We start from the raw sequence: 13,139 nt of genomic DNA, 5'->3' as shown, positions 1-13,139 counted from the left end.
TGCATGTCGCCCTGTGTCTCGGCGTGTGTCCGCACTTCACCGTGTCTCTCAGTGTGTGTAGTGTGTGTCTGCGTGTCATTGTGTGGCTCTGTGTGTGTTTGCATGTGTCTGTGTGTGTCTTGGCATGTGAGGCATGTTTCCGCTTGTCACCATGTGTCTTAGAATGTGTGGTGTGTTTCTGCACATCACCATGTGTCTTGGCATGTGTAGAGTGTGTCACCATGTGTCTCGGCATATGTCGCATGTGCCTGTGTGTCACCGTGTGTCTCAGCGTGTTTCTGTGTGTCGCCGTGTGTGGCATGTCTCTGTTCTCTCCCCACCCTTGCTGGGCTCCATCCTCTAGACGCCTGTGTTAGCTCTGTAATTATTTCCACGCTAAATGCTCGGCTGCGGGACACAGGATTTAGTTCCCGGGGGATTGGGGGGAGGGGGCTGATAGAGGGGGGGGAGGGGAGGGCTGTCTGGGATTTTAATTAACTTAGCTGGAAAATTCTTTAGCTTGGAGCCTCGAACCTGAGGGGAGAGGAGGAGTGTGAAGGAATCAGGGGGTGCCGGGGGGGTGTCACACACACACTCAGCCACCTGCTGCTTCATGCCCCAGTCACTGCAGCTTGGGGGGAGAACCCAGGAGTCCTGGCTTCTAGGCCCCCTCACCCCCACTCTAACCCCTGGACCCTACGCCCCTCCCAGAGGGGGCACAGAACCCAGGCCGCATGATCCCCCGTCCATCACTGTCTTCAGATACACCTGGGTGTTAAATAGCTGCCATGTTCCACCCCAGAGGGGCCGCATCCCAGTGCCAAGCGAGGGGTCCACATATACCCAGCCCGCGCTTCCCACCCCAGAGGGGCCGCATCCCAGTGCAGAGCAAGGAGTCCCCATGTACTCCGCACCCCACCCCAGAGGCACCGCATCCAAGTGCTAGACGAGGGGCCCCCTATAGCCAGTCCCTGCAGCCACCCAGAGGGGCCACATCTCAGAGCTGGGCAAGGAGTCCCTGTATACCCAGCCCCAGTGCCCCACCCCAGAGGTGGCTGCGTCTGTGCCGAGCGAGGGGTCCCTGAGTTGTTCAGTTGTTTGCTCGTCCGTTCCCGTCCTTTGTGACCTCAGCTGTCACAGCGCCTCAGCTGCCCGGTTCCGCATGAGGCCCCAAGGTCCCTGTCACTGCGGGGGCCTGGCTCAGCGCCCGGCCGTGTGCCACAGCTGGGCCGGGCCAGGTTGCGGTAATGCGGAGACATGGGGATGGGGGGGCGGCAGGGGAGGGGCGGGGGATCGGGCCGGCCGACAGCCGCACCTGGGGAGTTGTTTCATCCAGTGTCCAGAAGCTTAGAGAGAGTGTGAATCGCCCTCTGCTGCAGGGGAGTGGCCCCGCTCTGAGCGTGCGCTGCCCGCTCTGTGTCAGAGTCCCTGTACTGACCCAGCTGAGGGGGATTCTCCTTTAGCTCAGCAGGTCAGGACTGAACATGGGACCCATGTAGGTTTAGCTTCTAGGCGCTTGGGGGTTTCCCCAGCCCCACCAGCTTCCTAGCTCTGGGCCCCTCGGCCCTGGTGCCAGGATTTCCCCGGGACCCCAGCGCTCTGCAGCCTGAATCGCACGGCTCTGACCTGGGGGCTGAGTAAGGCGTCGGGCCAATCAAGCCACCCCCCCGATCTAGAACCTCTGGGCTGTCTCCCCTCTGGGGATCTAGAACAGCAGGCAGCTTCCACCTCCCATAATCCAGAACCTAACAGCAGATCCCCCCTCTGTTGGGATCTAGAACGTCAGGTCACGTTCCTTCATCTGGAGATCTAGACACGCAGGCAACTTCGCCCCTCCTTGGAGCTGGTACTTCCGGGCAGATTCTCCCCCCTCAGGATCTAGAACTCGAGGGGTTCCCTCACCCGTGACTCTAGAACTACAGGTCGGGGTTCCCCTCTTTGGCTCTAGAACCCAGGGGTTCCCTCACACATGGTTCTAGAACTTACAGGTGGCTTTTCCCTTTTGGGGATCTAGATACCACCGGGCTCCCCTCATCCATGAATCTAGACCATGGGGGCTGCTTTGCCTCCCGCTCACTTGATCAAGAACTTAGGGGCAGGTTCTCTCCCCCAGGTCTAGACTGAAAGGGCTGGTTTCTTCCCGCCCCTCCACCCAGCATGGGGGGGGGGGGCAGATCTGGCTTCTGCTGATCTAGACTGGGGGGGGGCTGACGTTGCCCCTCCAGAGCCTTTTCTGTGCAGGAGGCAAAATCCAGCCGCCCCCACCCCCCGCACCCCGCCATCCATCCATCATGCGCCCCCGAGGGAAGCCGCCCGGTGAATAATTTAGGCCGGCATTTACCGTGACTGAGGCCCGTTTGTAAGCGCGGCCTCCTCGCCGGAGGTGAACTATCGTTTAGTCAGGTAACGAGCGCAGCATCTCCCCCATCCCCCCTTCGCCACACGCCATCCAGGGCGCACCCAAGTGCTGACGGCCGGGGAGAGCCCCCCTGCTGAGCCCCCCGACCTTGCACCACAGTGCCCCCTATGGACCCACCTGCCCCACTCCCTGCCCCACAGCGCCCCCTATGGACCCAACTGCCCCACTCCCTGCCCCACAGCACCCCCTACAGACCCACCTGCCCCCTACACCCCACAGCGCCCCCTGCAGACCTGCCTGCCCCACTCCCTGCCCCACAGCACCCCCTAGCGCCTCAATGGGGCCACCACAGACCACCAGGGGGAGCACCCCCTGCTCCCCACAGCACAACGCCCCCTAGTGCCACGCTGGGGTATCCCCTACCCACCTACACTCCCCCCAGTCCCTCTACAGCCTCCATGGGTTCAGACGACACCTGTTTCTTCCACTGGCTTCCACCCCCCCAGCTCCGCCGCTGGCTCAGCACCAGGGTGCCCCCCCCCAAGTCCGCCTCCCCTTATCAGCTCCCCCCCAGGGACGGGATCGCAGGCGGCCTGACAGGAGCCGCCGGCCTCACGCGGCGAGAATCCTAATTAACAGGGTTTATTTATAACAATGAACAAACAAACAAATCTGCGCTGCAAAGCCGGGAGGAGGAGGAGACGCCCCCCCACATACGCACCAGGCACTGAGACGCAGCCACCTCTGGGGTGGGATGCAGGGCTGGGTATCCGGGGACCCCTCGCCTGGCACTGGGACGTGGCACATGGGGGCTGGGTATCCGGGGACCCCTCGCCCGGCGCTGGGATGTGGCACACGGGGGCTGGGTATCGGGGACCCCTCGCCTGGCGCTGGGACGTGGCACATGGGGGCTGGGTATCCGGAGACCCCTCGCCTGGCACTGGGACGTGGCACATGGGGGCTGGGTATCCAGGAACCCCTCGCCTGGCACTGGGATGTGGCACATGGGGGCTGGGTATCCGGGGACCCCTTGCCCGGCGCTGGGATGCGGCACACGGGGGCTGGGTATCCGGGGACCCCTCGCCTGACGCTGGGACGTGGCACATGGGGGCTGGGTATCCGGGAACCCCTCACCCGGCACTGGGATGTGGCACATGGGGGCTGGGTATATGGGGACCCCTCGCCTGGTCCTGAGATGCAGCCATCTCTGGGGTGAGGTGCAGGGACTGGGTATCCGGGGACCCCTTGCCTGGCACTGGGACATGGCACCTCTGGGGTGGGGTGCGGGAGCTGGGTATCCAGGGACCCCTCGCCCAGCGCTGGGATGTGGCACATGGGGGCTAGGTATATGGGGACCCCTGGCCCGGCCCTGAGATGCAGCCACCTCTGGGTGAGGTGCAGGGGCTGGGGATCTGGGGATCTCTCCTTTCCTTCCTGCCCTGTTCCTCCTTTCCTCAGCCTCTGCCCTCCAGCCCCCGCAGGGATCTGGCTTCTAGCCCACGAGCCACCAGCTCCCCCTGGGGCAGCAGCTGCTTCAAACCACAGACCCAGTCGCTTTCCCGGGGCTGGGAATGGGGCCCGGGGCCTCTCCCCTCTAGGGGGTGCTGGCTCCCACCCGGCCCCAGGGCAGGGCCTGGCTGGCTCAGGGGGGCAGGAAATGGGGCCCGGGGCCTTTCCCCTCTAGGGGGCGCTGGCTCCCACCCGGCCCCAGGGCAGGGCCTGGCTGGCTCACGGGGCGGGGAATGGGGTTCGGGGTATTTCCCTTCTGGGGGGCGCCAGCTCCCATCTGGGCCCCCAGGGACTCAATTCATTTGTTGTTTTTCTTTCTTTCTCGTTCCCTCATTCATCTCTCTCCCCTTCCCCCCGCGTCCGCGCCCCGGATCCGCGGCTGACGCCAGCGCAGCCGGCAGTGACAGGCCTGTAATTATCAGCTCCGTCTCTCCAGATGGTCCCTGAGGAATAAACAAGACCCTGCTGCCCCCCAACATGAGAGCTGAAGTGAGGAGGGCCGGGGGGCGGGGTTCAGGGGACGTGTGGCTTCCCTGGGGAAGGGGGGCAGGGGAACAGGGGAGCGAGAAAGTGCAGAAAGGAAGACAGGGACCGGAGAGGGATGGGGCCCTGGTGAAGGCACTGTTGTGGGGAAGCTCGCAGCGCCGGCTGCAGGGGAAGGAACTCACAGCAGCTTCACCCCCTGCCCACTCCTCCCCAGAAGAGGAGGCATCGGAGGGAGGGTGGAAGCCAGGACTCCTGGGTTCTCTCCCTGGCTCTGAAAGGGGAGTGGGGTCTAGTGGTTAGAGCAGGGGGGCTGGGAGCCAAGACTCCTGGGTTCCCTCCCTGGCTCAGGGAGGGCAGTGGGGGCTAGTGGTTAGAGCAGGCTGGGTGTGGGGAGAGAGCCGCAATGACATTGGTACTGACGGCGACGGACGGGCGTCATGGCAACTGTACCACCTGCCAGAGGCGGGCAGTGTCTGGGGGGTGTTAGAGAAAGAAATGACCCCCCCAGCGGCGGCCTGGGGCATTGGGGACAGCGCTGGCAGCTGGTGGAGAGCACCCCCTGCTGGCCCCATTGCCCCCCCCTGTAATGGCATCAGCTGGGGCGGGGCCTTGCGGGGGGGAGCGGTGGCAGACGAGTCCATCCATCACCCTCGGCGCGGTGTTCTGCGCTCGTCTCCCGCCGGGCGGCTGTAGCTACAGTCAGCTGGGAGGTTGGGGGGACAGTGACACTCGCCATCAGCCTCGGGGGAGGGGAGGGGACAGGGAGCAGAGTGAATGGAGGAGCTGCCCCCCCACGCCCCCAAAATGGTAACAGCAGCTGGGGTTGAAATCAGGGCCAGAGACCCCCACACTCCACCCAAGGGGGCCAAACAGGGTGACCCCCTGGGATGTAAACTCCTAAATGTGACCCTGCTGGCTATAGCAACACCCCAAAGTCAGACACAACCCCCAACCTCCCCCACAAACTCACCCCAGCCCCCCAACCTCCCCCCTGAACCTCCCCCAACCCCCAACCTCCCCCCTGAACCTCCCCCTCAAACTCACCCGCCCCCCAACCTCCCCCCTGAACCTCCCCCCAACCCCCAACTTCACCCCCAAACCTCCCCTCAAACTCATCCCCGAACCTCCCCGCAAACTCACCTCCAGCCCCCAACCTCCCCTGAACCTCCTCCTTAAACTCATCCCAAACCCCTCAAACTCACCCCCTGAACCTTCCCCTCAAACTCACCCCTGCCCCCAACCTCACCCCTGAACCTTCCCCAAACTCACCCCAAACCTTCCCCAAACTCACCCCCAAACCTTCCCCAAACTCATCCCAGCCCCGCAACCCCCAAACCTTCCCCTCAAACTCACCCTCAGCCCCCAACCTCACCCCGAACCTTCCCGAAACCTTCCTCAAACTCACCCCTGAACCTTCCCCAACCTCACCCCGAACCTTCCCAAACCTTCCCATCAAACTCACCCCCTGAACCTTCCCCTCAAACTCACCCCCAGCCCCCCTGTCAGGGCTCACTGTCTAGTGAAAATCCCCTTTGAGAGCCCAGGAAGGCGCGTTTGGGAATCCTCCCTGTGGGGACCCGCAAGCCCTTTCACCCCCCGCCTCTTTGGGGAAGAGCTAAGAATGGAAAGGGAAAAAAAAAAGAAAGAAATCAGCTGTTGCCACCAGCTAACTAAACACCAGGCGCTCAAACCTCTTAAGGCACCGAAACCCAAACCCTGTTCTTAAAAAGGGTAAATTTTATTTTAAAAAAAGAAAGAAAATACACCTGGGAACGGAGGCTAGTGCTAGATTTTCAGAGAGTAATTCCAAGGATTAAGCACCCAGACCAGCTTTCCTGGGGTCCCGCCGAAAGGCTACAAGCAAAACAAAAGCACCTGGGTTTGCCCAGAGGAGTCCACACCACAGAGATAAACCTAATCGCATCTTCCTAGACATTCCCTGATCTACTTACATCTCTGGGGTTTCAGATGAGTAGTTTCTAGGTATGATACTGGTGATTTTTCATGCCCGGCCCCAAGCTGCTGACAGCATCGCTCTGCCCTGTCCGCCTCTCCCCGGAGAACAACCACAGACAGACAAAGGGGAAGTTTTCTCTCAATTTAAAGACGTTCCGGCCTCCCATTGGCTCTGTTGGCCAGGTGCCCGCTCACTTCCTGTTACCTGTGCAGAGCAGTGCGGCTTGTTAACCCTTTACAGGTAGAGCGATTCGAGAACAGCTACGAAGAGGGATTTTATACCGACTGGCTGACTGGATGTCCATAAAAGGGAACTACCCCCTCCCTTCATTTATCAGACACCTCCCAAATCACAGACGGTGCTGGCCAGCCTGGTTCAGGTCGGGTCCGCGCCGGCTGGGCTTTCTTCCTGGAGGTTTAGGAAAACAGAGTTAATAAGATACACGCACCTCTAATTTTACTATTAATTACATGAAGGACTAAACAGTATTTTATACATTTCAAGGACTACAATGACTTTGAATCCAGGGACATTTCTACCCGGCTGATTCTGGGAAACCTTCCCGGGAGAGTGCATCAGCCACTTTGATGGAGGCTCCTGAAATGTGCTGTATTTCAAAATCAAACTCTTCAAGAGTTAAACTCCACCGAGGACGGTTTTTGTTAGTCTCTTTGACTGCGTGAAGCCACTTCAGTGCAGCATGGCCAGTCTGCAGGTGGAACCGCCGTCCCCAAAGGTACGGCCGTCGCTTCCCCAGAGCGTACACGACGGCATAACGTTCTCTCTCTGAGACTGACCTGTGGCTTCCCGCTCTGAGAGTATTTTGCTGAGGAACACGAGAGGATGGAATTGGTGATCTGCTCCTTCCTGCATTAAAACTGCTCCTACGCCGCGCTCGGACGCATCTGGTTATGACGAACGGTTGGTCGAAGTTCGGGGCCCTCGGTACAGGGTCAGACGTAAGGGCCGCCCCAAGCTGGCTAAAGCTCTCTGACACTTTTCAGTCCACTGGACGGCATTTGCCTGGTTTTTCCTGGTCAGGTCGGTCAGTGGGGTTGCAATTTGGCTGTAGTGTGGTACAAATCGTCGGTAATACCCGGCCAAGCCCAAGAAGGATTGGACCTGCTACTTTGACGTAGGGACAGGCCAATTTTGGATAGTATTTTCCTTAGCCTGTAGGGGGTTGATTGTTCCTTGACTCACCTGGAGTCCAAGGTACGTTACCCCGTTTAGGCCTATTTGACACTTTTTGGCCTGAACGGTTAATCCTGCCTCCCTTATGCGCTGGAAGAAGCTTGGAGGTGCTCCAGGTGTTCTGCCCATGAATCTGAGACTATGGCCACATCGTCGAGGTAGGCGACTGCAAATTCCCCAGACCCAGCCAGAAGGTTATCGACCTGTCTCTGGAATGTGGCAGGTGCATTTCGCAGCCCAAAAGGCAGCACATTAAATTCATGCAGCCCTACATGGGAGATGAAGGTTGACCTTTCCCTGGCTGGGTCATCCAGCGGCACCTGCCAGTACCCCTTGGTTAAGTCTAAGATGAAGATGAACTGGGCACGTCCCACTTTCTCCAATAGCTCATCTGTGCGTGGCATTGGATAGTTCTCTGGGCTAGTTACAGCATTTAGCTTACGGCAGTCCACACAAAAGCAGATTTCCCCATCTGGTTTGGGAACCAGAACCACTGGAGAGGCCCATGCACTCTCAGAGGGGCGGATCACACCCATCTGTAACATGTCTTTGATCTCCATTTCTACTGCGGTTTTGGCTTGAGGAGACACCCGGTAAGGTTGGGCTCTAATTGGGTGAGCATCACCTGTGTCAATGGAGTGACACGCCCGTTCCGTCCATCCTGGGATGGCTGAAAACATTGCCGTGAAGCTGGTGCACAGCTCCTGGATTTGCTGCGTTGCTTACGCCCATGGGTGATGGAAAGGCTGACCTCTTCCACGCCACCATTGCTTTTTCCTTCATAGCAGATCCTTCCGGCCACTCAGCGTTGTCTCTCTCCTGGGCTGGAGACTGGAGAACCTTGACTTCTCTGGAATAAAAGGGTTTTAGAGGATTAACATGGTACAGTTTAGGTTTTAGGGTAGGGTGTGGGAACGCTAGGAGGTAATTAACAGCTCCCGGGTGCTCTTGGACCATAAATGGTCCCTCCCACAACGCTTCCATCTTAGTGGCCTGGAGCGCTTTCAGGACCGTGACTTGGTCACCTCCTCTGAAGGAAACGCTCTCTGGCATGTTTATCATACCAGGCCCTTTCCTCTTGCTGAGCATCCTGTAGCTTCTCTCGAGCAAGGACTAGAGAGTCTTTGAGGGTGTTTTGCAGGCTGGTTACAAAGTCCAAAATGTTAGTTCCTGGAGAAGATGTAACCCCCTCCCATTGCTGCTTCACCAACTGTAACGGCCCCTTAACTTCATGGCCATAAACGAGTTCAAAGGGTGAAAATCCCAAACTGGGATGCGGTAGAGCCCTGTAGGCAAAGAGCAACTGCTGCAACACTAGGTCCCACTCATTGGCGTGATCGTTCACGAATTTACATACCATGGCCCCCAAAGTCCCATTAAACTTCTCCACCAGGCCATTGGTTTGATGGTGGCAAGGGGTGGCCACCGAGAGGTTCAACCCATGAGCTTCCCAAAGACGTTTCATGGTCCCTGCCAGGAAGTTAGTTCCTGAATCTGTAAGGACGTCAGTGGGTCAACCTACCCTGGCAAAAAGGTCTGCCAATGCCTGACATTTAGCCCTGGTGTTGCTTAGAGCTACTGCTTCCAGCTATCGAGTGGCAAAATCCACAAAAGTCAGCATGTACAGCTTCCCTCTGGGGGTCTTCTTAGGGAAAGGACCCAGAATATCCACAACTACTCGCTGAAATGGGACCTCAATTATGGAGAGTGGCTGGAGAGGGGCATTGACCTGGTCTTGGGGTTTTCCCACCCTCTGGCAGACCTCACAAGATTGGACATAGGTAGAAACGTCCTTGCCCATCCCCTCCCAGTGGAATGACTTCCCCAAAGGGTCTTTGGCCCTGTTCACCCCAACATGGCCACTAGGGTGATGGTGGACTAAGCTCGAGAGCTTTTCTCTACACTTTGTTGGAACGATCAACTGTCGCTGAGGATGCCAGTCCTCCTTGTGCCCACCAGAAAGGGTCTCCTTGTACAAGAGCCCTCCTTCTGCAACAAACCTGGACCTGTTGGAAGAGCTGAGAGGGGTTGGGTCGCTCCGTGCCACCGTCTCTGGAGGCTCTGATCTGCTTCCTGCTCTGCCTGGAACGGCTCCCTTGATGCTGGAGACATCGGTTCCCCGCTGGGTGGTGGACTTGGGCTGGGTCCCACGGGAAGCGACGCAGGTGTCTCCGTCGACTGGGAACCGCTCTCCGCTGGTGCACTGGGTGGTATTTCAGGCTCCGGTTGAGCCTCTTGCGCCGGCTTGGCTGCTGCTGCAGGTGCAGGCTCCGTGGCGCCCGTTGGTGCTGGCTCCCCTGGCTCTGGTGGGGTTACAGGCAGGGGCTCTGGTGCTGACTGCGCCGCCGGTTCCGATCCTTGGGCTGGTTCTGGCTGGTCCCAGGAACTGGATCGACAACTTCTGCCGTAGCCTTTGGTCTGGGGTCTGGTTCCACCACCTCTGGCTGGGTCCCAGGCCTGTGGTATCTGGGGCACAGACTGGCCCCCTGGTAGGAGGCTCAGGAATGGGGTTAGGTCTGGAGGCCGGTTTAGCCTGGCTGTGGGGGACCATCCCCACCCTTTTTGTTAGCCTCACATGGTTGGCTAAGTCTTCTCCCAGCAGCATGGGAATGGGATAATGGTCATGGACGGCAAAAGTCCATATTCCTGAGCAGCCCTTGTACTGGGCAGGCAGCTTGGCTGTAGGCAAGTTAGAAGAGTTGGTCTTAAAGGTTTGCACCATTCACCTGGGCCTGTGGGTCGATGACTTTGGGGTCTGCCAGGGATTGGTGGATACCTGACACCTGTGCTCCAGTGTCTCTCCACACAGTAATCTTCCTCCCGCCCACACTCACCGTTTCCCTTCACTCTGGGGGTATTTGCGAGGCACCTGGGCCTGAAGGCTCGGTGGGACCCCGGGGTGCTAAGCTGCAGTCGGCTGGTGCTCCTGGGGCATTTGGCCTTCACATGCCCCAGCTCGTTACATTTGAAGCATCGCCCAGCTCAGTGTGGGCTGGGGCGAGGTGGGCGGTTGGAGAGTGGGGTGGTGGGACGAGAGGGCGTGTGGGGTCTCCCTGACGGTGTGGGGGCCTCCTCCTTGCAAGGTGGGGCCTGGGGCTGACCCCGAAGGTGGGGTGTCATCTCGGGTTGCCCCTTCTGGTATCCCCACCAACTGCTACTGGCTTTCTTCTTCTCCGCCACCTCCACCCACTTGGCTCTGACCTCCCCCAGCTCGGTTACAGTTTTGGGTTCCCATCTAGCATGTACCTTTCTATTTCCTCAGGAACCCCCTCCAAGAACTGCTCCATTTGCATTAGGACAGACAGATCTTCTGGAGACGTAACATTTGCTTCTGATATCCTGGCATCCCAATTTTTTACAGTGTGGTGAGCGTGTCGGGAAAATGCCACGTCTGGTTTCCAGTGTAGGGCTCTGAACCGCCGATGGGCATGCTCGGGTGTTAGCCCCCTCCTAATTCTGACCTTTTGTTTAAAAAGTTCGTACTCGTGCATGTGTTCTTTAGGCATTTCAGCTGCCACCTCTGCTAAGGGTCCACTGAGCTGCGGCCTCAGCTCCACCATGTACTGGTCTGGAGGGATGCTGCACCAAGGCAGGCCCTTGCGAAATTTTCTAAGAAGGCCCCTGTATCATCACCTCCCTTGTAGGTGGGGAATTTCTTGGAATGGGGAGCGGTACCTGGAGAAGGATTGTTAGGGCGACCCAGCTCAGCCTGTTCCAGCTCTAAGCGCTTCAGATCCATTTCTACCCCAAGCGCTTCACCTCTCTTCTCTCCTCTGCTTCCGCCTCCAAGTGCTTCATCTCTAGGATGAAATCCCTGTCTTCTGCCGTCAGAACTCGGCCTGGGTTAAGGGCATCCCTCCATCTTGGCCCTTGGCTCTCGGGTGGGGGAGGGCTGACCCTTCCCTCTGGGAACGTCTCCGGTCCCCCATCCCCTCCCTGCATTTCCGTCATGGAGCCGGACGTCTGGGCTCGTTCTGGCTCTGCCTTCTCCCTGCCGTGCCGCTTTGGGAGGGCTGGGGGCTCGAGGGTTTCGGTGCCGGAGCACAACCTCCCGCACTGGCTGCCCTACTCTACCCTGGTTATTTCGTTGCCACAAAGCTAGAAAAGAAAAAAAAATAAACTGCTTCTTGGACTCCCTGGCTTTGCAGGCTGAACCCTTGGCCTGTTCCCCCTCAGGTACAGAGAAAAGAAAGAGAAAAAAAACCTCCTTGGCTTTGCAGGCTGCCAAAAGGAAAAATGGGGCCTTTTAAAACCCTGAGCTCTGTGCCTCTGGTTCAAAATGATCCCACCGCTCTGCCACCATGTCAAGGCCGATTCCTCACTCTGGCACTTCGAGCGCAGCAGGTGGGGCCGGCAAGGACTCTAAAAACGAACCCTGGCCTCTCCAGGCGGGTATTCAACTCCCAAGGTCACAGCTTCTCTCTGACCTGAGATGGGTGGATGCTGCCACCACCCAAGTGCAGAACCCCTCTGAGAGCCCAGGAAGGGGCACTTGGGAATTCCTCCCTGTAGGGGACCCGCCAGCCCTTTCACGCCCCCGCCGGGGGCCAGCTGAAAATGGAAAGGAAAAAAAAAGAAATCAGCTTTTGCCACCCGCAAAACGTGTGAACACACCTCTTCAGGCACCGAAACCCAAACCCTGGTCTTAAAAAGGGTAAATTTTATTTTAAAAGAAAGAAAGAAAGAAAGAAAGAAAGAAAGAAAGAAAATCCACCTGGGAACGGAGGCTAGTGCTAGATTTTCAGAGAGTAATTCCAAGGGTTAAGCACCCAGACCAGCTTTCCTGGGGTCCCGCCGAAAGGTTACAAGCAAAACAAAAGCGCCTGGGTTTGCCCAGAGGAATCCACACGCCATAAAGAACTAAACAGAGAGAAACTCACCTCAAGGTCCCTGCTCTGCGCACACGTCTGGGGCTCAGCTGAGCAGTTTCTAGGTCTGATACTGACGGTTTTCCAATAAGGTGCCAAGTTTCTTCCAGCAGAACCCCCTGCTTGGCCCTGCCCTGCCCGGCCTGCCCTGCCCTGCTCCCTGCCTTGCCCGGCTCCCTGCCGCCTCCAGCCCCGCTCGGTCCTGCCCTGCCCTGCCCTGCTCGGCCCTGCTCCCTGCCCTGCCCTGCCCTGCTCCCTGCCTTGCTCTGCCCTGCCCGGCCCTGCTCCCTGCCCTGCCCGGCCCGGCCTGCCCTGCCCTGCCCTGCTCCCTGCCTTGCCCGGCCCTGCTCCCTGCCCTTCCCTGCCCCGCTCGGTCCTGCCCGGCCCTGCCCAGCCCTGCCCTGCTCCCTGCCCTGCCCGGCCCTGCTCCCTGCCCTGCCCGGCTCCCTGCCACCTGCAACCCTACCCGGTCCTGCCCTGCCCTGCCCAGCCTTGCTCTGGCCGGCCCTGCCCTGCCTGGCCCTGCCCTGCCTGGCTCCCTGCCGCCTCCAACCCTGCCCTGCCCTGCCTGGTCCTGCCCTGCCCGGCCCTGGCCAGCTCCCTGCCCTGCCCTGCCCAGCCCAGCTCTGCCCTGCTCCCTGCCCTGCCCTGCCCGGCCCTGCCCTGATCTGCCCTGCTCCCTGCCCTGCCCTGCCCTGCCCGGCCCTGCCCTGATCTGCCCAGCTCCCTGCCCTGCTCCCTGCCCTGCTCAGCCCTGCCCTGCTCCCTGCTCCCTGCCCTGCCCTGC

General features: G+C 59.3%; 1 long non-coding RNA gene across 1 annotated transcript; it reads left to right on the top strand.

Annotated features, from left to right (window-relative positions):
* Positions 1 to 2,308: 2,308 nt before the first annotated feature.
* LOC120388404 lies at positions 2,309 to 7,293 on the top strand. Its single transcript, XR_005590564.1, has 3 exons — positions 2,309 to 2,382; positions 4,242 to 4,336; positions 6,795 to 7,293. It is a non-coding gene; the product is annotated as an uncharacterized LOC120388404 (long non-coding RNA).
* Positions 7,294 to 13,139: the final 5,846 nt, after the last annotated feature.

The sequence above is a fragment of the Mauremys reevesii genome, linkage group 22, assembly GCF_016161935.1.
Source record: "Mauremys reevesii isolate NIE-2019 linkage group 22, ASM1616193v1, whole genome shotgun sequence".
Lineage (NCBI taxonomy): Eukaryota > Metazoa > Chordata > Testudines > Geoemydidae > Mauremys > Mauremys reevesii.
Note: the sequence above shows the minus strand (reverse complement) of the source record. Positions and strands in the feature narration are given on the sequence as shown.